Source organism: Symphalangus syndactylus, chromosome 4, assembly GCF_028878055.3.
Source record: "Symphalangus syndactylus isolate Jambi chromosome 4, NHGRI_mSymSyn1-v2.1_pri, whole genome shotgun sequence".
In the NCBI taxonomy this organism is placed as follows: domain Eukaryota; kingdom Metazoa; phylum Chordata; class Mammalia; order Primates; family Hylobatidae; genus Symphalangus; species Symphalangus syndactylus.
Window position 1 is genome coordinate 67,558,156 of NC_072426.2, and position 27,132 is coordinate 67,585,287.

A 27,132-nucleotide genomic window follows, 5' to 3' on the forward strand; every position below is an offset into this window, starting at 1 on the left:
ATATCACTGACCACATCCTCCCACACTGTGGCTTCCACAGCACTTTCCCCTGGTTTTCCATCCACCCCTTTAAAGCTCTTCCTCTGTGTTCTTTGTGGGCTCTGTGTCCTTTGCTTTGGATGGTGGAGTTCCTTAAGGCATAACCTGAGGCCTCTGTTTCATCCCACACCATAGTCTCTCTACGCAATCTCATAAATCACCACCTCTATGATGATTACTCAAAATATATATCTCTAACTCTGAACCACACTTCTCTGGGCAAAGGATTCTTATATACAATTCTCTACTTGAAGTCTCCCCTTGGATGTCCTAAAGATTTGTCAAATTCAACTTGCAAACAATAAAACTCACTATCTTCCCCTGCCCAAATACTCCTCTTCCAGAGTTCGCCATCTTGATGATGGGACTGTCAGCCACCATCATACAAACCTGATTCTTAGGAGTCATCCTTGCCTCCCCTACTCTTCTCCCTCTGCCTATATCCAGTCCTCAAAATCTCTGGCCAACTACCTTCTAAATGTCTCTCAGTTTCATCCATTTCTTCGCATTTCCTCTGCTGCCGATCTAGTCAAAACCATTATACAGCTGACCCTTGAACAACATGGGTTTGAACTGCACGGGTCCATTTATACTTGGATTTCCTTCTGCTTCTGCCACTCCTGAAACAACAAGATCAACCCCTCCTCTTCCTCCTCCTACTCAAGTTGAGTAACGCGAAGAAGATGAGGATGAAGACCTTTATGATGACCCACTTCCACTTAATAAATAGTAAATATGAGTTCAGTCACAGTGGTTCATGCCTGTAATCCCAGCACTTTGGGAGGCTGAGGCAGGAAGATCGCTTGAGGCCAGGAATTTGAGACAAGCCTGGGAAACATAGCAAGACCCCATCTTACAAAAAAATACTTAAAACAAAATTAGCTGGACATGATGGTGCATGCCTGTAGCCCCAGCTGCTCAGGAGGCTGAAGCAGCAGGATCCCTTGAGCCCTGGAGTTTGAGGTTACAAGGAGCTATGATCTCACCACTGCACTCTAGTCCAGGAACAGAGTGAGACTGACTCTGAAAATAAATAAAAAATAAATACATAGAAAATGTATTTTCTCTTATGATTTTGTTAAGAACAGTCTCTCTAGCTTACTTTATTGTAAAAATACAGTATTTAATACATATAACATAATATGTGTTGATCGACTGTGTTATCAGTACGTCTTCTGGTCAACAGTAGGCAATTAGTAGTTAAGCTTTGTGGGAGTCAAAAGTTATACATGGATTTTCAACTGTGCAGAACTTTGGTACGCCTAAAACCTGGCATTGCTCTATTACGGTAGGTAGCTAGTCAGGCATGAGCAGGGCAGGAGAGGGCTCCCCTCACTCCCTACCAGGAATGTAAGTGACTATCAGGTGATGGTCAGGCGACTGTTAATGGTGTCTCTAAAATAATAATTGATCACAGCCAGCACCAAGGAAAGGCAGTCTCCCAATAGATAGAAACACCTGAAACTGGTGATCAACAGCTTCTGGATAGGATCTCAGGAGTTGGGCGAGTGGGCTCAAGCATGTGCACTAAGAGGTAAAATGGTGGAGTTTAACTGGCAAATGACCTTCCAGGGACATTTGGTAAGGGAAGAATGCCTAAAGTGAGCATGCGTACAACTCCAGTAAACACACTGCACATGCTCACCTCCCAAGTGCTGGCAGGCCACTGCTCATGTGGACAGCCCACTCCATGGGAAGAATCAGGAGGAGGAAGACAAGATCCCGAAGTATGTCAATGTGTAAAGCCCCAAGTCAAAAGTCAAACAGCGCACTTCTCTCAAGTCACCCGCTTGGCCCTCTTCCAAGTGGACTTTACTTTTTTTTGTCACTGCCCTAAAGTTTTCTAATAAACTTTCGCTCCTGCTCTAAAGCTTGCCTCAGTCTCTTCTTCTGCCTTATGCCCCTCAGTTGAATTCTTTCTTCTGAAGAGGCAAGAATTTAGTTCGCTACAGACCCACACGGTTTCGCCAAAGCTAACATAATTTGGTGCCGTGTCTCGGATATATTCTGCTGCTGGCAGTTCAAAGGCCAATTGTATTTTCTTTCCCAACTTAGCTCAGAAGTCTTCCTGCATCCATTCTTTTCTTCATCTGATCAGTTCCCCAAATTATAGCCAGGGTGATTTTCCTAAAGCATAAATCCCATCATTTGCCACCTTAAAATATTATTTAATATATTCTCATTGCTCTTAGGATGAGAAAATAATTCTTGACATAGTCCACATGACCCTACATGGTTTGCCCCTACCGACCTTACCTCTAACCAGACCTTCCATAACTCCAATCATACCAGTTTCCATTCAGTTTCTAATCCCTCTGCCACTCCCTTACTCCCACCCCATTTCCCAGCCCACCCATCAGCAAATGCTATTGGTTCTACTTTGCTAGGTGGTTGTTTGTTTGTTTGTTTAAATAGTCTTGCTCTGTTGCCCAGGCTGGAGTACAGTGGCATCTTCATAGCTCACTGCAGATTTGAACTCCTGGACTCAAGCAATCCTCCTGCCTCAGTCTCCCAAGCAACTGGAACCACAGGCATAAGCCACCATGCCCAGCTAATTTTTCCCCCCATTTTTGTAGACATAAGGTCTTGCTACATTGCCCAGGCTAGTCTTGAACTCATGGCCTCAAGTGATCCTCCCACCTTGGCCTCCTAAAGCACTGATATTACAGGCATGAGCAACTGTGCCAAGCTTTGGTTTTATTTTGAAAACTATATCTTGATTCCAAACTCTTCTCACCATCTCTACTGTTAGAATACTAATAAAGCTATTATCATTTTTCATCTGGACTATGACCACAGCCTGCTGAGCAATCTCTCTTCTCCTGCTTCAATCAATTGATTTTCCAAACAATCACCAACTGGCAGGATGGCTTATCGCTTAAGTCAAATCATGCACTCAGTTGCTAAATACATTCCAATAGTCCCCCATTGCAATTAGAATAAAACCTGAAGTCCTCAACGCTGGCTACAAGGTCCTGCTTGTTCTGGTTCCTGCTTACCTCTCTGTCGCCATCCACCATCACTGCCCTACCCTTTCAGAACATTCCAGGCACACTGGCCTGCCTTCTTTTGAACTTCCTATGTTCCTATCTCAACCCCTCTTCTTGTTCCTTCTCTTGGAATCCTTTCCCAAGTTTCTGAATGGCTGCCCCTTTTCATTACTTTGTAAAGAGGTAATCCTTGACCACTTTCCCTGCCCCAAGAAAATCACTCTCATTGTTTGATTTTACATTCTATGTAGCACTTACAACTCTACTCAGAACCTTCCACTGGCTTTCCATCTCACTCACATAAAATTCTCTTCCACAGCTCCCAAATAACACACAATCTGGGCACCATTTCCTTTTGATCCCATCTCCCATCTGTCCCTCCCATCTCACTCTGCTCAGCCATACGAACTTCCTTGGTGTTTTTCCAATATCTTAAGTGCTGTCTTAACTCAGCGTCTTTGAATGTGCTGTTCCTTTTGCCTGGAATATTCCCATCTAAAAACCCAATGTGGATTAATCTCTCATGCATTTAGATCCAGCTCAAGTGTCACTTATCAGACAGAAATACCAGTTTCAGGTGTTTCTGTCTATTGGGAAACTACCTTTCCCTGGTGCTATATTAATTAGGATAAATAAATAAATGAAAAATATATTTTCTCTTCCTTATGATTTTATTAATAACAGTTTCTTTTCTCTGGCTTACTTTATTATAAAAATACAGTATTTAATACATATAATATGTGTTAATCGACTATGTTATCAATAAGGCTAATAATTGGCTATGGCCAATTATTATTTTAGACAGACAGATAACAACTGCTTGATCATCACCTGATGGTCACCTGACATTCCTGGTCGGAGGTGGCGGGAGCCCTCTCCTGCCCTGCTCATGCCTGACTAGCTACCTACTGTAACAGAACAATGCCAGGTTTCAGGAGTACCAAACTGCTGCACATTTGAAAATCCATGTATATCTTTTGACTCCCCCAAAACTTAACCATGAATAGCCTACTGTTGACCAGAAGACTTACTGATAATATAAACAGTCAATTAACACATATTATGCTATAGGTGTTTAGATAAATACTGTATTTTTACAAATAAAGAAAGCTAGAGAACAGAAACTGTTAAGAAAATCATAAGGAGGAGAAAATATATTTTCTATTTATTTATTTATCATTTATTTACCCTAATTAATATAGCAACCCCATCCCCATGCCCATCACTCTCTATCCCTCACCTTTTAACTTCCCTCAAAAATACTTAACATACCTTAACATGCTAAATATTAATTTGTTTATTGTCTGCTTTCTACCAACCAGAATGCACCATGCATGAGAGCAGAAATTGTTTCCTCTATTTTCGTTGTTCTTAGAAGTGTAGGTGCTTAGGAATAGTTTCTCATTAAATAAATGACAGAACTATTTGAAATTTCCTAATTAACACATGCATATAATTTCTGTCTTTATGTTTCCACCACCTTCCCCGACATATAAGCCTTTGAAGACACAGCTGTAGAGGAGAAGGGGAGGGTTCTTCAACCGCATTTACAAATCATAACTGATTTTAACTTCCGTATTTTCAGACCTCCCCAGCGACTTTCTCTCAGGAAACTCCACTACCAACTGACAGGTGCTATTTCCAGCCAGTCCTTTGCTATTGCAAATAGTGAGTCCATGAATGCCCTGTGCCGTGTGCATTACTTATTTTCATCAGCAGATCTTCGTAATACACTCCTGGAGTGGGATGACGGGGTCAAAAGGCGAATCCATACATAAGTTAAATAGATGTCGCTCAATTCTCTTCCACGGGGTTCAGACCATTTTGGATTTCTACGAGCAATGCATGACAGTGCCATTCCTCTACACCCCGGCCAGCCAACTGAGCGTGGTTAAACGTGGGGAGGGAGGAGGATGAGGTTACCAACCTAATGGTTGAGAAAGGGCCTCCGCCCAGCGCGCCCTTCCTCCAACCCCACCGGAGAGACAGCTGAACTCCGGGACAGGACGCGCGTGTTGCCAGTCCAGCCCTGCACCGCGTTCCCTGAGGGCGGGCTGCAGGCGGCCGGGAAGCCTTGCACAACTGGCCCAAAAGAGGAAGCCCACCCAGAAAGTGCTGAAGTAAACGCTTAGGCAGACCGTTGCAACATAAATCGGCCTCTCAGTCTTTGGCGGAACCATCACTTGGCCCCAAGTCCCTTAGTCCCTCTTGCGTCGAGGCTGCAAAATGGTTCCATTCGCCAGGAGACGCTCCTGAAAGAAGGGCGCGCACGGCACAGGTAGGGGAGGGATAACAGAGGAAGGCGCAAAGTTTTCCCAGAATTAAAAAAAAAAAAAAAATCCCTTCAAGGTGGTTGTGTAGTAGGGGTGGGATGGGGGAGAGAAAATCAGGCGCAGACTCGATGAGCTGGAGAAAGCAGCCCCTAACTCGGAGTCCTTTACGCATATGTTTGTCTGTCCCACTGTCTCTAACCAGGGGCCCTCCTTGCACCTCGGAGCAAAGCAGCTCGGATAGCGCCACACGTCTGCGCGCTGCGTGGGAAGGGCAGGGCTGACAGCACTTCCTCCCCGGGGCAGCGACCCGGAGCCCGGGTGCGGCCCTCTGCAACTCGCGTCGCTTTCCCGGCCGGAGCCTCGCCGCCTTGCCGCGCCGCGCCGCGCCCCGCAGAGCAGTCGAGGTAAGTGGCGCTCCCAGTCCCGGGAGCCCTGGGAGCGCCAACGCGGGCCCCTCGGGGCTGTCAGGAACCCGTTTGTCAAGCCCATCGGGTCCGACGCCGGGCGCAGCTCCGGGCTCTGGCCTCGTGAACGCGCGGCCCCCAGCGTGGCCCTCGAGCGCAGCAGGTCCCCAGGGTGCGCTCCGCTGATCTCCACTCTGGACCCGGCTCGCGAGGGTGGGGGTGTGAGGGTTTGGGGTTCGGGTTTGCCTTTTCCCGAGCTATTGCATCAGATTTGACAGATTTCCTGCCCAGGAAATTGCTGCAAGGTCAAACGGGGAACTGCTATGAACCCTTGCACGTCCAGCAGGTCAGCAGGTCAGCAGGTCAGCAGGTCCGGGAGCCCCAGTCTACCCGAATCTGGAGGGATTCTTGAGGGGCCAAGATTAGATGTAGATTAAATGCCAGCCGTGTGAGAATTTGAGTGTGGCTCGCAGTCTGATGCATCTTAGAGTGTTTCCTTCCTCTAAAACTTTTGGATAACTCTTTCTTCTTTTTAAAAATAACTTTTTCCCCCGAATTATTCTCATTTTCATTTTAAAATACCATAGATTTGGACACCAGGCACAAGTTTCGTAATTTGGCTTGAAATGAATGTCCAGAGGGCCTTTTATAGAATGGAGGAAACTAACTGGGGTGTCCTAATGTCTTCCAGAACCTCTGCGCAAGTGTTCTACCAAAGACCTAGCCCGGTGTACCTCTTACTTTCCTTCTAGGTATTTCTTAGCATTCATACCCTTGTGGAACGTGAAATATGTTTCCTAGAGCCACTCAGGGCATAGCGGTTCAAAAGAACTTTTAATGTGATCCTTGACGAGACGGAGTACTAGAGGAAAGTAACAAAAGAAAAGAGCCCGTGAGTTTATTATGCCCCCAGATGTTTTTTTCTGGTGGCGTAACGTGGTTTAAACAAAGGTGCCGGTACTAGCTACTATTCATTTTAAAATCTGGGTCTCCAGGTAGAAATTTCAGAAAGGAAAACTTTGCCCTTTTTCATAAACCTAGAGCAGCGATTTTCCCTCTGACCTCACTGGAATAATGGATGGCACATGGGCCAGGACGATGATGCTGGCTGGCGAAATTAGCAAGGATCTGCTGAGAAATACTTTACAACGTCTTCTAGTGGTATTTCCTGTCTGCTCAACGTGTGTTGTGAAAGGTCTAAGAAATTTAACTTCATCCTTAAACTATTAATAATGTGTGACCTTAAACTATTAATAATTACTTAAACTATTAATCCTTAAACTATTAATAATTACTAATATTTGGGGTTTTTCTCAGCACTTGGGAGACCTGGGTTCTGGCTCTTATATCTGCCCCATCTAGATAAGGATGATATTAACTTGCACAACTTCTCCCTGGACTTCAGATAACATCAGTAAAGTGAGATGGTTGGGCTACATTATGTCTGTTCTTAAAATAGGAATTGAGGAGTTGCTGTAATTCTTTGAATTGGTCCCAACTGGAAGACTGGCAACATTAGAATTGCTGATCACGAATTTTTTTAAAATGGAGAAAATAATCATAATCATGATAACAGATTTTCTTACATTCTGAAATGTCAATATCTTTGAGGTTTTTTGTTTCTGAGAAGTTCCTGTAAAAGCGCAGTCAATATCTGGCATATATGTAAAAAGGCAAATTTCCATCTTATTTGAAAACTGAGATAAGAAAGAGCCCAAACTTGAACAGGTCAATATTATATTTTGAAATCCTTTAATTGCTATTTCTCAAGTAATATAACTTTGTAATATGAATTACTTTATGGCGTTGCTTTAAATCTTAAACACAATACTTACTAGGTTTTATAGTATTTATTACATTTTTTGTAGTTTTATATCCTAAGAATGTTCACCAGTTATCCATTATTGATTTGCCTTTTTTCACTTATCGATGAAAGTTTTAAATAGTTCCATATTATTATTAGAATGAGCTACTTATAAAGTTCATTGCCATAGATGTCTGTTTGATATGTCACTTTGAACTTCCTTTAAGCCATCTTACTTCCAAAGAGCATTACTATTTTCATTTTCTTCTAATTCTCTTCAGTTTTATTTTAATTATTTTTATGCCTAAAACATTTTAGTGAGTCCACAAATCTTACAATAAATTGTCTGCTTTCCATAGCCTATTGGACCACAATCTTTACGATTTTATAAGACCCCATGAGTTTATTTTATGGAGACTCAAGTGATCTTAGGAATTCTTACCTCAAAATAGAACAATTTTTATTAACACAACTGGTATTTTCTCAGTATGAAAATGTATGCGTGTGTTTTATGTCACTTTTGTCATCCAAGAGGCAAGTCACTTAAAGCTTAAGCATTTATTATAAATTCATATACATAATAAATGCCAGATTTTAAGGTGTAAAATTTCTACACTGGTTTCCTGGGGATTTTAAAATACATATTACACTTTTAATTATCGTGAGAAACATGACTTTTAGAGAAAACTGCTAGATATCTGGAACAGTAATCATTAGATTTCTCTTGAAAAGAGAGAACTAGCCGCATGAAGGAATGCCATTACACCTATACCCAGTTAAAGAGACTAGATTGTACCTGCAGCTTGGAAGGGCAGACCCTGAGGACAGCTTTTGGGGGACTAGAGGATGTGACCTGCCACCACTGCATCATCATTTCCTATCCAATTTGTGATCCCAAAATGAGGACTCCAAAGATGTTGGCTAAATGTGCGGAATATATTAATCTCACTGCGTGGTACCATGGAAATGTCACAAGCCCCTGAGATCCCATTGGCTCCACTGGTCCCGAACCTCAGGCATGAACAAGCAGAGAGGTAACACCACTCCAAGGCATCACACGTTCTCATTATTCCACATATTCTGGAGCTTGATTCCATGACTCAGTTTTAAAACATTTCCTGAGCGTTGACCATGAACTTGAATAATTAAGAATCATAAGAGCTATTTTCCTTCTTCTCTGTCAACTCAGTTTTCTCTTTGATCAACATATAGTAATAGTAAATGAAAATTATTATAATGTTTACTTCTAAATACTACCAGGCCCTGTACTAACTAATTTAGATGTGTCATCTTGTTAATCGTCACATCAAGATGAAAGCACAGAGAGGGTAAGAAACTTACGCAGGAAGTAAGAAACAGAGCTGTTGTTTGAACTGGGCCATCTGATAGTAGCACCCATGAAAAAACCTGGGGCCTTTCACAATGAGTTTATAGTCTAGAAGAGATGTAACTAGATGTAAGAGGAGATGTAGAATTTCGTGTGGAACCAGAGTTAAGTGCTGTGGGACTACGTATCAGGGTCCCTGGTCTCCCCCAACCAGGGGCAGGGGAGAAGGATGAATAGAAGGAAACCAAGCAAAGAACTTGTCGTGTTATCATGGGAAGACAAGTTAATATAATCAACTTTGAAGTTATTATCTTTACGTGTGCCTTGAAAAAAGAATCTGCTCTGTTAGCAATCGTGTGTTTTCATTTTTGTGTGTATTTTATTCTAATCCCACATGACAGCCAGCTAGGTTGATTAAATCAACAAGCAGTGAGTTTAATATTTTTTCTAATTCTGTTGGGGATCTTTTTGATTTAGTCTCACGTCACAGACTCATCAGTGAGACGGTTGTGGGCTGGGATGGGGGATAAACGCTAAATCACACAGCAATTGTGTTTCTGCAAACCGACTGGAAGGTTTGCATCCGGAGAGCTACATCACATCAAACTGGAGAGAAACAAAAAATGATATTAGAGCAAGTGAATCATGACTAGATTCATTTCTTCCTTCACGTTTTATTATGAAATGTTTCGTATCTACAAAAGATGATGTATATATATGTAAATCACAACAAATAATAATAAAGCCAACATCTGGGTACCTATCACCCAGCTTAAGAAGTAGAATATTTACCAAAGCATTTCCTGGTCTCCTTCCGATAACATTTCCCCATTTCCCAGCTAGAGGTAATCGTTATTCTGAATGTGTTAATTTTTAAAAAGCTTTTAGGAAGCATGTACATACATTTGTAAAGGATCGTGTCAAACTGGGGATTAGAGAACACTGGCATGGCAGACTGGAGTCAGGTTCTCCACCGACTCTGAGTGGTCACAAGTAGCATGTGCTGTTCAGTAAAGACAGCTTACTTTAATTGAATAGCATAAAAACAACATGTATTAGAAATAGTTAATAGTAAGTACCACAGAAATTGTGCTATCTTAGACATTGATAAAGTGACCAAGAATCATCAGTAAAGAACTATGAGTTTTAAGTGGAATAAAGAATATGTGACCGGGCACGGTGGCTCACACCGGTAACCCCAGCACTTTGGGAGGCTGAGGCAGGAGGATCACTTGAAGTCAGGAGTTCAAGACCAGCCTGACCAACATGGTGAAACCCTGTCTCTACTAAAAATACAAAAAGATTAGCCTGGCATGGTGGTGCATGCCTGTAATCCCAGCCACTCAGGAGGCTGAGGCAGGAGAATCGCTTGAACCTGGGAGGTGGAGGTTGCAGTGAGCTGAGATCATGCCATTGCACTCCAGCTTGGGCAACAAGAACGAAACTCCATTTAAAAAAAAAAAAAAAAGTAACTTACATGAGGAAAATAAATAATGGAGGCAAAAGAAAAAAAGAATATGTAACTTAGGAAGTGATCTCCACTTTATTTATTTATTTATTTATTTATTTATTCATTCATTCATTTTTGAGACGGTGCAGGCTGGAGTGCAGCAGCACGATTAAGGCTCACTGCAGCCTCAATCTCCTGGGCTCAGGCAATCCTCCTGCCTCAGCCTCTCGTGTAGCTGGGATTGCAGGTGTGCGTCACCATACCCAGCTAATTAAAAAAAAAATTTTTGTAGAGACAGGGTCTCATTTTGTTGCCCAGGCTGGTCTCGACCTCCTGGGCTCAAATGACCCTTCCACCTCAGGCTCTCAAAGTCTTGGGATCACAGACATGAGCCACTGTGCCCGGCCAGATCTCCAGTTTAAATACAATTCAATCATTTTCAGTCAAAAATGTTTGCTAAGCACTATTATAGATGCAAGGAATGTCAGTGAACAAAAGAGACAAAGATCTCTGCATTCGTGGAGTTTATTCTGGTGGGCAGATACAGATGCTAATCAATAAGCATAATAAATAAGTAAATAATATAGGTATTAGTAAGTGAAAATCAAGGTGAAGTTGCAATATGCGATAAGGTGGTCAGGCTGGGCCCTTTCGTTTGCAGGAGACAATGGAGTTAACCAAGTGGCTATCTGGGGGATCAGTGTTCCAAGCACAGGGAACAGTAGAGACTGTAGGGCAGGGGCATGTCTGTGGATTTGAGAAGCAACAAGAAGGCCCATGTAGTTAGCGGTAAATGAGCAAGGGAGAGAGAAATAGATGTGGCTGGAGAAGTATGAGAAGGGCGGGGAGATAGCAGATCACGTGGGGTTCCAGAGGCCATTATAAAACTTTGACTTTCACACCGAGCAAAATGCAGGGGCCATTGCAGGATTCTGAGAAGGCGAATAACATGATCTGACTTAAGGCTCACTCTGACTGCTTGAGAATAAACCTGGGGGAGCAGAGGTGAAAGCAAGGAACCCATGACAAAGCGTTGGATTCTGCGTAGATTTTGAAGGTAGAGCCAAGAAGATTCCCGACAGAAGGAATGTGGGGTGTTTGAGAAGGAGGAGTCAAGGATGACTTCAAAGTCTGTGGCCTAAACAACTGGAAGGATGAAATTGTCATCAACTAAAGTGGGCAAGTTGGAGGGCAGATGATTAGAAGTTCAATTTTGGATGTAGATATGAAGTATCATTTGGGAATACTGATGTGCTTATTATACGTAAGGCTAAAAGCAGGGTAACCATTTGGGAAGATCCTGTTATGCTCCTATTTTGCAAATTAGAAATGACAGTTAAGGGAGTTTAGGAAATTTGCCCAAGGCTACACAGTTTAAGAAATGGGACATAGGCTGCATGGTGGCTCACGCCTGTAATCCCAACACTTTGGGAGGCCGAGGTGGGTGGATCATGAGGTCAAGAGATCGAGACCTTCCTGGCCAACATGGTGAAACCCTGAACCCTGTCTCTACTAAAAATACAAAAATTAGCTGGGTGTGGTAATGCACGCCTGTAGTACCAGCTATAAGGGAGGCTGAGGCAGGAAAATCGCTTGAATCCAGGAGGCGGAGATTTCAGTGAGCGGAGATCATGCCACTGCACTCCAGCCTGGTAACAGAGTGAGATTCTGTCAAAAAGAAAGAAAAAGAAAGAAGGAAAGGAAGGAAGGAAGGAAGGAAGGAAGGAAGGAAGGAAGGAAGGAAGGAAGGAGAAAGAAAGAGAGAGAAAAGGGGACCTAAAACAAAGTCTTTGCAATCCTAAAACCTTTAATTAAACTTTCAAAACTTTGAGAAGAAGTTGATCTGAAATCTTTATTAGGTAGCTAAAATAAGAATATAGTTAGCTAATCAGCAATGTTCTACCTCCATAATAATCAAAACAATGGAAATTATTTTTGAGAAGTGGAAAGCAAGAAATGAATACTTAAAAGCCCTATCCATAAATTCTTTTTTTAATTGTTTTTAATAGAGATAGGGTCTTGCTATGTTGCCCAGGCTGGTCTCAAACTCCTGGGCTCAAGTGATCCTCCCGCTTCGGCCTCCCAAAGGGATGGGATTACAGGCATAGGCCACCATGCCTGGCCATATAAATTCTTAACCCATGATGTAGACTTTATGCAATACAAAGCTTCCATGACTGTGCAGTTTAAAAACAAGATTCTGCAGAAGGGAGGACACAGACCTTTCCCACAAAGAAGTTTTTTGTGCCCGGAGGTTTAAAATGTTTAGAATTTCAAAATCCAAACCAGATTTGGAAGATAGGAATGTTTGCCCCTTCCACAACTGGATTTCAAATGGATTCAAGTGTTAGAGCAGGGCTAAAAATTCTCTAGAAGCTGTTGAAGAATGTTGGACAACACTGTTAAGATACTTGGAAAGCTGAAAGTGGTTAGGAAGTAACTACTAACAGTGATCGAGATAACTGACATTTCATTTGTCTTAGTTATTAACTGCTATCAAGCCAGTGTAATAACGAAATAGTAATATTCAGTAGAATGCTGCTAAAAGGTATTCATTACCACCTAGTAGAACTGTGTTTTCCACGGGGCAGAAGTTCAGTCTTTCAAGTGTGTTTTTAGGATTTCACCTCAAAAAGAAAAGAACAAATTAGTTATGTGGGGGCAGAAGCGGGGAATCCCACAAAATCTTTTTCAGGTGATTTCACATCATATTATAGTGTATTATCACAATTAGGTTACTGATTAAGTAAATTTACCTAAGGCCACTGTTTTTATAGCATTAACAAATTCATGCATCTCTGCTGATCACGTAACATTCACAAGTGACAGGGCAATGAACTCATTAGGTTTTGGATGCAGTATTGTTTTCGTTTTAAGATAATGGCTTCCTTCTGATTAAATTTCATAAACGGTATGGCTTAGCAAACCAAGACTATTTCTTCATGTGTTTACTCATTCTGTGGCATTATATTTCCCCTGTTGTAAGCAACACACAGAAATGAAGCTGCTTGGGCCATGAATGTGGGTAAGTGCTATGCAGTATGGTGAAAAGATGGCCGTGAGACCGCTGCAGAATGCCCAAGCTAAAATGAAAAGTACTCACTGTTCGTCAAGGCTGGGTTTATAGAGTGGGCTACAGTACTGAAACATACACTTCAGCTGAATCAGACTCTGCTCAATGTAATATAATTGGAACTTTTTTCCAGTTTCACCACACATCTATTGATGGCCAACCCCATGCCAGTGCAGGAGGCATGTGTAGCTAAAATAGGATAAGATATGGCCCCCTGCCCAGCGTGGTGGGTCACACCTATAGTCCCAGCTACTTGGGAGGCTGAGGTAGGAGGACTGCTTGAGGCTGCAGTGAACTATGATCACGCCACTGCACTCCAGCTTGGGTGACAGAGCAAAACCTGTAGATAATAGATAGATAGATAGATAGATAGATAGATAGATAGATAGATAGAAATAGATAGATATGGTCCCTACCCTCAGGAAGCTTCCAGTCTAGTGGGAAAGACAGGCATGTAAAAAAAATACATTACAGTGCAGAATATGCAATGTTCGATACAGAAATAATATGGTGCAGATAGTGATTATAGGGCAGATATTATGTGGGGATGATCAAGAGGTGCTTTGAAGGAAAAAGGTATAGAAATGCCTTTCTAGGAGGGGTGCGGTGGCTCACGCCTATAATCCCGGCACTTTGGGAGGCTGAGGAGGGCAGATCACGAGGTCAGGAGATCGAGACCACCCTGGCTAATACAGTGAAACCCTATCTCTACTAAAAAGATCCAAAAAAATTAGCCGGGTGTGGTGGCGGGCGCCTGTGGTCCCAGCTACTCGGAGGCTGAGGCAGGACAGTGGCATGAACCCAAGAAGTGGAGCTTGCAGTGAGCCGAGATCGCGCCACTGCACTCCAGCCAGGGTGACAGAGTGAGACTCTGTCTCAAAAAAAAAAGAAAGAAAGAAAGAAATGACTTTCTGTACCTGTGGCCAAATGGAAGAAAGATACGCCAGGCACCAGATGTGTAAAACACTTTAGCAGGGCTGAAGCATAAAATGCAGTGGGAAAGGAAATGGGGAGAATCTAATGTAACACAGAATGAGTAATATTCAGATTACATTAATATGATGTGGTCCCTGCAACCCGACATATTTGAGTCAAATACTGAGGCACTTGCAATAACAGAACTGTAGCACTCTGGAGCAGAGCTGTCCAGTAGAAATACAATGCAAATTACATGTTAAACTTTAAATTTCCTTGGTACCACATTAGAAACAGTAAAAAGAACCATGACTTTTCTTTTTTTTGAGGGAGGGCCTCACTCTGTCACCCAAGCAAGAGCGCAGTGGCGTGATCACAGCCACTCCCATCTCATTTTTTGACTTTTTTGAGAAACGAGGCACTATGTTGCCCTGGTTGGTCTTGAACTCTTGGGCTCAAGCAATCCTTCCACCTCGGCCTCCCAAAGTGCTGGGATTATAGGTGTAAGCCACTGCACCCAACTGTGATGTTAATTTTAATCACTTATTTTATTAAGTGATATATCCAAAAATGGTAATAGCACTCTGGATCAAATGATTATTTTTGGATATTTCATTTAATAAAATAAATTATTAAAATGTGAATTGTTTGAAGTTATATTAAATTTAATGTTTGAAATTATATTTAACAGTAAAAAATCAAGTGACATAAATTTTTACTAAAAATTTTAAAAATAATATACTACTTAATTTTGATATAATTGAAATTATATTACATTTAAGTAATAGTAAGATTATTTCTTTTTTTAAATTTTTGTAGAGATGAGGGTCTCACCATGTTGCCCAGGCTGGTCTCAAATTTCTGGCCTCAAGTGATTCTCCCACTTCAGCCTCCCAAAGCACTGGGATTACAGGCATCCTGCCAGTAATAGTAAAATCATTAATGAGCTATTTTATTCCATTTTTTAATACTAAGTCTTGCAAATCCAGTGTGTTTTCACACTTACTGCACATCTCATTTCAGACTAGCCACAGTTAAAGTGCTAAATGGCCTCATGTGGCTAGTGGCTGAATTGGGCAGTGCTGATTGAGATAAATTCACAAATATTACATCCTGTACTATGTGTTGACTATGCAACTGAAAGGAGGATATTAGGTGAATTCTAAAGTATTCAGAATTTTTTTAGGGTAAAGGAAGTAAACAGCCTTTGCAATTACTTTGGGGCCTGTCCCTACAATCTGATTTTAATTCATCTTTAAACCTACACCCAGAATGCATTATTTGCCCTCTAGTAACAAAACAACCTCAAATAGTCATTTGCTTGCTTTCCTTTTTATCCTCTTTCTCCCCCAACTCTCCACCACCTTATATATTATGGATTCTGCCTAAAAGTAAGAAGGACTGAAAAAGAACTGGAAACAAATGGTGAAGCAGCATGCCCTAAACCCACATCCGGCAAAATGTGATCTGTTGCCCTCGGCAACCATGGTGGTCAACTCTTCTGTTTTCCTTTTTTTGCTTCCACCTGCTAGTTCACAAGCATAACACACTCTCGTCGACAGCCACTCTCTTTGTGGCGGTTCACAGCTCCAAAAATACGCCTGTCTTTCAGGGGAGGGCGGTAGTGCTAAGATTTGGAAAATGGGTTGGAGATGCGTAGGATATGACTCAAAAAAGACTCAAGGAGATTCCAGTGCAGTTCTTTCCTTGTTAAGAATGGTTACGGATCTCTGTTCTAGAAACTATACTTACAGATGTCCTTCCAGTGGCTTAGTCTTTTAAAAGTGGGCCTGACCTACAAAGAAAAGTGGCAGTTTAACTCAGTCTCCAGGTGCATGAAAATGCAACAGACAGAAGTAACCATCCCCTTGTGGACTTGGGTGTGTGTTTATGTTTGTGTGTGTGTATCTGTGTGTGTGTGAAAGAGAGAGAGAATAAATGACTGACACTTTTTTTTTCCACTGCTAGTTTTAGAGGGAAAACTCAATAATAAAAATGATGATGATGAGCAGAATGATAGAAATAATAGCTGATACTAAGCACTTCATATGCACCAGACATTATAATGAGTACATTACAGGCACTAACTACCTCATCTCTATGAAGCAGGAACTGTTGTTTTGTTTTGTGTGTGTGTCTGTGTGAACCTTTAGTTTCTTTCTAAATTCCAGTTGAATAGAAATATTGGCATTTGTTTCAAGGGGATATCATCTTGATTGACTAAAAGTGTTCCAGGTATCAAATCATTACTGCCAATGTGATTCCATATTCTCCAATATAGTTGTCAATTTTTCTCATCAGAACTCACTCAAAGGTGCTTGAAGGCCAGGCACTGTGGTTTATGCCTGTAAATGCAACCCTTTGGGAGGCTGAGGCAGGAGGATCCCTTGATCCCATGAGTTGGAGACCAGCTTGGGCAATATAATGAGACCCTGTCTCTACAAAAAAAATAAAAAAGCCAGACATGGTGGCATTCTCCTGTGGTCTCAGCTACTTGGGAGGCTGAAGCAGGAGGATTAATTGAGCCCAGGAAGTCGAGCTGCAGTGAGCCATGATCATGCCACTGTACTCCAACCTGGGTGACAGAGCAAGACCCTGTCTTAAAAAAAAAAGTGCTTGAGTATCAGCAACATCCTGTCAGAAACGGTATTATGGAAAGTAAAATTATGGAGAATGGTTTACACCATCTCAGAGAAAGGTATAAGAGGGCAAAGGGGGTTTGTTAAACTCTGGGCAGTTTTGCAGTGGATCAAATACGGGCATTGGAATTGGCATTATATTTATTGGAAGCCTTAAAAATACTCAGCCATTAAATGAGTCTGTACATGCAAAGCACTTAGAATAATGCCTGGCATGTAGTATGCACTCAAAAATCAAATATCTTGTTTCAAACATTTAGAACAAAACAAAATTAAATCCCCCCTAGAAGTTACCCTTGAAAACAACTCAAGTATTATCTCCTTGTATTTTGACATTTGAAATAGGCCTTTGTTATTCACATGCATGAAACATTGTAGATTAAACACAATTTCACAGCCATCATATTTTAGTCAAATAGTTCATAGGTAGACTATTTCTATTCTTTTCTTTATTCTTCTCCTTGTCTTTGTTAAGCTGTTTTGGACAATACTCTTTGTGGAACACTCCACCATGGCTGTGGGAAACTAGTAAATGTAAAGTTGTTCCCTGACCCCTGCCCTCCTAGAACTCAGATTCTTTTTTTTTTTTTTTTTTGAGACCGAGTCTCACTTTCTCCCAAGCTGGAATACAATGGCTCAATCTAAGCTCACTGCAACCTCTGCCTCCTGGGTTCAAGCAATTCTCCTGCCTCAGCCTCCCGAGCAGCTTGGACTACAGGTGTGCGCCACCACAGCTGGTTAATTTTTGTATTTTTAGTAGAGACAAGGTATCACTATATTGGTCAGGCTGGTCTCGAACTCCTGACCTCAGGTGATCCACCTGCCTCGTCCTTCCAAAGTGTTGGGATTATAGGCGTGAGCCACTGTGCCCGGCCTAGAACTCAGATTCTGTTTCAAGCAATGAGATGCAGGTGTGTGAAAAGTGTTAACTATTATAGATTGGCAAAATATACAGGAAGATGAGAGATAGTAATTATTTCAAAGGAAAGAGAAATTGTAAGAAATGAAAGGAGTGTTTTATTTTAAATAATCTTTATCATATGCAATTAAGGTGACATGGAAAGCATGAAGGAAAGAAACCAGGTTGGGAGCCATATTAGAGTTGCCTTCGTTTTACTTTAGTTTTTGATAGAGATGGGTTCTCACTATGTTTCCCAGGCTGGTCTCAAATTCCTGGGCTCAAGTAATCCTCTCGCCTCAGTTTCCCAAAGTACTGAGATTACAGACCTGAACCACTGTGCCCAGCCTAGAGTTGCTTCCTAATTAAGAATGTATTAATAGTGGATTGAAGCATTTCTCTCAATCCTCAGGAGGAGCTCTGTGCTTTACTTAAGATCTGATGTAACTCAGAGGCACCTTGGATTTTGTAAAGTTGATGCATTCTGTTTTTGCCATTTGGACATCCAGAATCACATCTGTGGCCAAATTCAGCCACTATTGAGATCCTATTCTATTTTTCTTCTCTTATCTTGTATCTGTAAATTACCTTAAACTCTTTTTCAGGAGATGTGGAATAAATAACTAATAAACACTGTAAGAAAGTCATTTATCTATCCTGCCTCTAAGTTTTCTCAATTATAAAGTGAAATGCTTGGATTAAGTTAAACTGAGCTTGCTTTCCTAGTTTTAATGTTTTAAGGTTATATGCATGAAGACAGGATTGTCCAGGAATGAAGGCAATCTTTAGTCAATCCTCAAAATCAGTAGACATGGAGACTTCCTATGTAAGAGTATAAATAACAATCACTTGGCTTAAAACCATTGAATGAAGTCAGGATATTAGATATAAATTATCAACACTTCCTCTCAAAACAAGGCATTTATCTGGTTTTAAGGATGGTTAGAACATGTAAATGTACAAATAAATAAAAGCCCTTTTGTGCTGCATATGGTGGCATAGATGAAGACTTATGGGACATCAAATTTACCAATGATTCATTTCAATGACAGACATTTTTTAAATAATCAGCAATTTTTAAGGTTTTGTTGATTATATCAAACATATTCTTAGACAAAAAAAGTATGTTTATTCCTTCCATAAAAACAAATAAAACCTTTAAAAAGGTGTTCCAGTCTTGTACGATTATCTAAGGTAGGAATTGTTTCCGTTGTACAGACAAGGAAACTAAGCCGAGAGAAAGGTTAAATGACTTGCCCAAGGTCATCCAGCACTAAGTATATTTACAAGTACATGGTGTGTGTCACACACTTGAATGAAAATGCAAGATGCCATGCCTGAACTCACTGTGTGATGTGAAAGACGGGCATGCAAATTATATTAGATGTGGACATGTAGACACCATCACAAACATATTACCAAGGAAGCCACCAATTTCCACCTCTTAATAATCACAATTCATGTTTTCAGAAGACAATGTAGTTATCTAACTAATTTCTCTAGGCCTGATTTTCATAACCTATAAAATTAGAATCGTGTCACTATCTCATAGAATTGTTTTTTTTTTTGTTTTTTTTTTTTTTTTTTTTGAGACGGAGTCTCGCTCTGTCGCCCAGGCTAGAGTGCAGTGGCGCGATCTCGGCTCACTGCAAGCTCTGCCTCCCGGGTTCACGCCATTCTCCTGCCTCAGCCTCTCTGAGTAGCTGGGACTACAGGCGCCCGCCACCGCGCCCGGCTAATTTTTTGTATTTTTAGTAGAGACGGGGTTTCACCGTGGTCTCGATCTCCTGACCTCGTGATCCGCCCGCCTCGGCCTCCCAAAGTGCTGGGATTACAAGCGTGAGCCACCGCGCCCGGCCTCATAGAATTGTTTTGAGAATTAAATGAGATACTATAGATGTCTGACCTGTAGTAGTTGTTCCATATTTATAGCTCCTACTATTCTTCTTTTAATTTTTATATATTTACGAGGTACAAGTGTAGATTTCTTACATGCATGTGTTTCATACTGGTGCAGTCTGGACTTTTAGTGAACACGTCACCTAAATAGTGAACATTGTACCCAATCAGTAATTTTTCAACCCTCCATATTTTGTAGCCTCCAATGTCTATTTTTCCACTCTGTATGGCCATGTATACTCATTGTTTAGCTTCCACTTATAAGTGAGAACATGCAGTATTTGATTTTCTGTTTCTGAGTATAACTCCTACTATTCTTATTTAATTAAGATATACAATCTTAATTTAAATATTTTACATTATTCTTATTATGCATTAATACAAGCTAGCATATATTTCATTGTAGGTGCCAGTGGTGGTGCTGTGCCAGTACTAAGAGAGTTGAGGTATAAATATTGCTCCTGTAATGTGGCTGAAGAGATTAAAAAATGTCTATAAAGAGATAAACAAGTCATAAAGCAGGTCATGAACTGTCAAAGTCATGATTCTGACGCTGCCAGAATGGAGCTATAGGTCTTGAGTTGGCTTTGTATAGTGGGTAGGACTTGTCTGAGTGGAGAAATGGCACAGAGGTAATGGCAATGGTGTGTTTAGAGGAGGAGAAAAACTCCTTTCATTGTAAGCCAAGGTTTAATGAGAAGATGGAGATGAACTTGGAGTGGTGCGCTGGGCATGGATTGTGGATGAGCCCATCCTATGAGATATTTGCTCTGAGCTGGGAGACATGAGGACAACCTGCATACACAGTGACAGTGAGGGTGGGACAGGGCTTTCCTGCCAGGTCCCTGCTCCTCGACTAGAAGCACTGGCCTTCCTCCTCCATCCACTCCTTCATCTCCTGCTTGCCTTTCTCTGATGACGTGGACTTGCCAGATTTGGTGTTTGTCCCCTCTGGACCTAGAATGCTCATATATCCTACTGACCTGGCCATGGAGACCACTAGTGTTCCTCTGGGCTATAGCACAGACTCTAGCCCTCCTGAAAAAGGCCTCAAGGGACAGTTGCCCCTGGCAGATACTGGCCAATAAGCACAGGAAAAAAATGCTCAACATCACTAGTCATAAAGGAAATGCCAATCAATACCACAATGAGTACAACCACTATGGAGAACAATTTGAAGTTTCCTTGAAAAACTGCAAATAGATCTACCATATGATCCAGCAATCCCACTGCTGGGTATATACCCAAAAGGAAGGAAATCAGTATATCAAAGAGATATCTGCACTTCTGTGTTTGTTGCAGCACTGTTCACAAGATTTGGAAACAACCCAAATTCCATCAACAGGTGAATGGGTAAAGAAAATATGGTACCTATCCACAATGGAGTACTATTCAGCCATGAAAAAGAATGTTATCTTGTCATTTGCCACATGGATGGAACTGGAGGTCATTATAAGTAAAAAATCCAGGCACAGAATGACAAACATGGCATGTTCTCACTTATTTATGGGATCTAAAAATAGAAACAGGCCCAGTGCAGTAGCTCACGCCTATAATATCAGCACTTTGGGAGGCCGAGGCAGGTGAATCACTTGAGGTCATGAATTCAAGACCAGCCTGGCCAACATGGCAAAAGCCCACCTCTACTAAAAATACGAAAATTAGCTGGGCATGATGGTGGGTGCCTGTAATCCCAGCTACTTGGGAGACTGAGGCAGGAGAATTGCTTGAACCCAGGAGGCAGAGGTTGCAGGATTGCAGGACTTTATTCTGGCTGCTCAGGAACCTGATGGGACAAGGAGCTGAGATCGTGCCACTGCACTCCAGCCTGGATGACAGAGTGAGACTCTGTCTCAAAAAAAGTAAATAAAAATAAAAACAATTGAACTCATGGAGATAGAGAGTAGAAGGATGGTTACCAGAGGCTGGGAAGGGTAGTTGGGGTGGGGGAGATGCGGGGTAGTTAATGGGTCCAAAAAAACCAGAAAGAATGAATAAGACCTAGTATTTGCTAGCACAACAGCGTGACTATAGTCAATACTAATTTAATTGTACATTTAAAAATAACTCAGAGAATATAATTAGATTGTTTGTAACACAAAGGATAAATGCTGGAGGGGATGGATACCTCATTCTCCATGATGCAATTATTATGCATTGCACGCCTGTATCCCATACGTATATACACCTATGTACCCACCAAAATTAAAAATTAAAAACAGAGTGAGATACCACCTCACATCCATTAGCATGGCTATAATCCAAAAGAGAGACAATAACAGGTATTGATGAGGATGTGGAGAAATCGGGAGGGCTTTGAATGGCTCTCCACAGTTTGGCAACACATGATGAAGCAACGAGAGAACGATTTCATTTTTGATGGCTGTCTCTGCTCAGAGGCTGTCTCTGCTGCAGGACTTTATTCTGGCTGTTCAGGAAATGGGTGGGACAGGATGCTGAATGGAGTTTGGTAGTTCCGATTTTTTGCCAAGAAGCAAATGAGAGGGATGCCAGGAAAAACAGTATATGATATTGCTTGGCTAATTTAAATATAAATATGGGCCACGGAGTTAAGTACTGTGAGTGTATCATTAAGAAGGAAAAAGTCGGGGCTGAGCGCAGTGGCTCACGCCTGTAATCCCAGCACTTTGGGAGGCTGAGGCGGGCAGATCACGAGGTCAGGAGTTTGAGACCAGTCTGGCCAACATGGTGAAGCCCTGTCTCTACTAAAATACAAAAAAATTAGCCAGGTGTGGTGGCGGGCACTTGTAATCTGAGCTACTCGGAAGGCTGAGGCAGGAGAATTGCTTGAACCCGGGAGGCGGAGGTAGCAGTGAGTTGAGATTGCATCACTGCACTCCAGCCTGGGTGACAGAGAAAAAAAAAAAAGGAGAAAAACGTCTTTGGGGATGCTCACGTTAACTTAGTAAAATGACATGGTTACTGTTATGTGAAACACATATAAAATACATACACTTCCTGAAGCTGAATTTTACACTATGTCTGCTGATTTAGCTGTTTAGAGTTTTGGGGGATTTTTTTTTTTTTGTGGATTTTTAAGGCAAAGATTCCATGCCAGATTAATCAATAATCTTTCTATGGATGGACTCAATCCAAACCGGGTTTACTGGAGTCTGGTTCTTTGAAGGAGCAATCATAAAATGGCTCTAAATTCATTTGGATTGGTCTTGGGTTGTAGTACTATCATACTTACTATAATTTCTTTTTATTTTATCATGGAGACATACAAACATTTGCACAAATGACTCAGTAAATATTGTTTATCAAATGGCAGAGGCGGCAGAGACTGTTCGTTATCAAACCACAGAAAGAGAAAGAGCTTTTTTTCCCTCCCTTTAGGTATTAAAAACAAAAGCCCTCTGCTCTCGATAGCATCTATTAAAAAATAATAACTCATATCATACACAAAAACCTAACTCAAAATGGATCATAGATCTGAATGTAACAGCTAAAATTATTAACATTATAAAACCCTTAGGAGAAAACATATGAATAGATCTTCGTGAACTTGGGTGAAGCAATGTTTTCTTAGATAGAATACCAAATGCAAAACAAATTGGACTGCGTTCAAACTTAAAACTTTTGTGCTACACACAGTGCCATCAAGAAAGTATAAAGACAATACACAAAATGGGAAAAAAGCATATGAAATCATATATCTGACAAGAACGGGCATCCAGAATATTTAAAGAACTCTTACAATATAATAATAAAAAAAGACATATAATCTATTTATAAGTGGGAAAAAAATCTGAGCCGATATTTCTCCAAAGAAGATACAGACATGACCAATGAGCCCACGAAGAGATGCTCAACATCATTAGTCATAAAGGAAATGCCAGTCACAACCACAGTGAGATACAACTTCACACCCATTAGCATGGTTGTAATGAAAAAGAGAGGCAATAACAGGTATTGATGAGGATGTGGAGAAACTGGAACCTTCATATACTGCTGGTGGAATGTAAAATAGGCCACAGCTTTGGAAAACAATGTGTCAGTTCTTCAAAAGTTAAATACAGAGTTACCATATGCCCCAGCAGTTGCAGTCTTAGGAGTGCCAAGAGAAATTGAAACATACATCCACACAAAAATGTGCATGCAAGTGTTCATACCAGCATAATTTGTATTAGCTGAAAAAATGGAAACAACCCAAATGTCAATCAACTAATAAAAAGAAATGAAGTGTCAGCACATATTACATTTTGGATTGAACTTTGAACACATTATGTTAAGTGAAAGAAGCCAGACACAAAAGACCACATTAATGTATCATCCCATTGATAGGAAATGTCCAGAATAGGCAGCTTTATATAGAGAGAAAGTAGAATAATGGTTGCTTAGGGATGGGGAGAGGAGGAGTGAATGGATATGGGGTTTCTTTTGTAGGAGAAGAAAATGTTCTAAAATTAGATTGTGGTGACGGTTGCACAACCCGGTGAATATACCAAAACCATTGAATTATACGCTTTAAATAGGTGGAATGTTTCATTTCACCTGCGTGCAAGGAGCTGCTCTATCCACGGGAAAATGAGAGAATGCATTAGGTGCAATTTGTGCTCTGGGTTCAGTACATTAATTGAAAGCCTTTGGTATGCCTAGGAATTATAGGGAAAATAGCAGTGATAGCAGCAGAGTAGGTTTTAGGAGAGAACAAGATGGATGTCTGAAAGATGAGGTTGGAGGGGTTGATGCGGGTTGGAGTATGGAAAAATTTAAAAGCTGCCTTATGGAGTTTATATTAAATCCTATGGACAGTAGAGAGCCACTGAAAAGTTTTGCTACTTGAAAGAATATGACAGAACTGGGTTTTAAGAAGAAAACTCTGGTGGCATTATAGAAGCTGATTTAAGAAAGAGAGACTGTGGCGAGCATCTGTAGTCCCAGCTACTCAGGAGGCTGAGGTGGGAGAATGGCTTGTGTCCAGGAGGTTGAGACTGCGGTGAGCCGTGATCATGCCACTGCACTCCAGCCTAGGTGACAGAGCAAAACCCTGTCTAAAAAAAAAAAAAAAAAAAAAAAAAAAGAGAGAGACTGTTTGAGCCTGTGTAGGCATATGAAAAATAATTACAAAAGAAAAGAAAAGAAGGAGAGATTGGAGATAGGAAGATGAAAAGTAAGCTGGGGGCAGAATCCTGGTAAGATGTGGAAGACCTGTACTAGGGTGGTAGCTGGGGAAAGAGTGGGACAAGTTCAAGGGCATTAGAAAGGCTAAACTGACCAGACAAACTGATCATATTTGGGACTTCCAGAATAGGTGATGCTTCTGAGAAGATTGGCTTAGTGAAGGTCATCGGGCCATAGGTCAAGATAAATGTAGGCTCGTTTTTTGGGTGTTTGTTTTTTTAGCAAGAGAGGGATACTATCTGAAAAGAGGAGTCCTTGTGTCCAAGTGGATCCTTTTAGACACTTGCAGCACAGGAGCTAGGCTGTGCTTGGTCATTGCAGGTGTTCGTAGCCATCGAGTCAGCCCACCTGTGTTTCTTCTCCGAGCTTTGTCTTCCCTTTCTCTGGTCTGCTTTTTCAAATTCTAATGTACGCTTCTTTTTCAGTTCCCCAATTTCTGGTAACTATCGCATTTGAATTTTTCTTTTTTAAGAGACAGGGTCTAACTCTGCTGCTAGGCTGGTCTTGAACTCTTGGCCTCAAGCAATCCTCCTGCCTCCGCCATCCAAAGTGCTAGGATTACAGGTATCAGCCACTGTGCCTGGCCTCACATTTGATTTTGGTATCCTTTGCCCAGACATCCAGTCACAGCCTCACTTCACTGCACTGTTCAACTCCTAACCCAGTATCTGATTTTCATCCAGGGCTTCTCTGTGCTGACTTTGTCCCCAGTTCCCAAGATAACAACTGGCTTAGATCTCCCTATACCAAAACCTATACTGGCAAGCCAGGGGACCTGGGAACAGGCTGAAGAGGAGGCTGGAAGGGGGCCATGTTGCATTTAAACCACTGGTAGGGCTGCCTGGTGGAAATGCTCTGTATGCAATGCAAAGTATAATTGCAGGGCTTAAAAATGAGGAAAGAGAGGCAGACACAGATAAGTATGAGTTTTCTGCTTCCCTCTGAAGCAGTATCTATAGAGATTAGATAACAGGAATAAGTATAATACCAAACAAAGATCAGGGAAGATTTATCCCAAAGATACTCTGGATCATCGCTACAATGACTAAATTATTTGCTCTGAAAGGGTAAACTTGTTGCCACCATTCCTTCAGAAATCACTTAAAGCTGGGTCTTTATTGGTATTTATGAAGTCTGGATATTTTTATGGCCTGACTAATACCTTTGTCAAGCCCTTGGACAGCAGAGAAGATGTATGGAGCCGAAAGTGCAAGGACTTAATGAATGATTTCTTGAAAGTATTACTGAAACTGTCTGGGTGTGGTGTCTCATGCCTGTAATCCCAGCACTTTGGGAGGCCAAGGCCGGCGGATCACTTGAGGTCAGGAGTCTGAGACTAGCTGGACCAACACGGTGAAACCCCATCTCTATTGAAAATACAAAAATTAGCCGGGCATGGTGGCATGCACCCTTAGTCCCAGCTACTTGGAAGGCTGAGACGGGAAAGTCGCTTGAACCTAGGAGGCGGAGGTTGCAGTGAGCCGAGATCTTGCTGTTGCACTCCAGCCTGGGTGACCGAGCAAGACTCTGTCGAAAGGAAGGAAGGAAGGTAGGAAGGAAGGAAGGGAGGGAGGGAGGGAGGGAGGGAGGGAGGGAGGGAGGGATTACTGAAACCTTTTCTGGAAAGATCCATGAACACCTGACCAAAAAATTAACAAAGCTCATTTTCCAGTGTCACTTTTTTCTCTCAGTGTCTACATCATAACAAACCTAAGTTGTATCTTAATACATTATTTGCCTTTTATATCAGAGCATCATTGGACCATTGTAAGGCAGTAGTAATAACTTATTAATGATAAAATACGTACCAAACAAAGACTATAATATGCTATCGTCAAAAAATTAAGGCCATATTTCACTTCATGTTTTAGATTCTGGTAGGATTTTAAAGCACCAAATTCTTTGATATTTTTGAATATATTTTCACTAATTCTATTATTATCTACTTTATTCTTATTTACTATTCTAATTATTGTCTGCTTTCATTACTTTTTTCTCCAAAATTTCCTCTGAATTTGACTTTAGTTAAATTGTGTATAAGTGTGTATTTTCTTTACTGTGGTTATTTTCTAGATAGTTTGATATTGTCCTTTTGAAATTTTCTTCTTTGTTTCCTCAGCTGTTAAGGAAAATGTTTTCTACTTAACGAGTTTTTTTAAAAAATTGTTTTAGCCCTTATTTTTCATTTTCATTACTATTGTATCTTGGTCAAAGAATGTGGCTATTTCTCCTTTGAGAAATTTATTTAGATTTTCTGGCACATAACTAGTTTT

General features: G+C 41.2%; 1 protein-coding gene across 2 annotated transcripts in view; it reads left to right on the plus strand.

Moving 5' to 3' along the window:
- The first annotated feature begins 5,008 nt into the window (after nucleotides 1-5,008).
- APBB1IP (amyloid beta precursor protein binding family B member 1 interacting protein) overlaps nucleotides 5,009-27,132 on the plus strand; it is a 128,538-nt gene continuing 106,414 nt past the window's right edge. Inside the window, exons 1-2 of one of the 2 annotated variants that reach the window (XM_055274928.2) lie at nucleotides 5,009-5,307; nucleotides 5,505-5,706. The gene's annotated coding sequence lies outside the window, so the exon portion shown is untranslated. Of the gene's footprint in view, nucleotides 5,308-5,504; nucleotides 5,707-27,132 lie in introns of those variants that run through there. The other variant, XM_063637293.1, reaches the window with a different exon arrangement.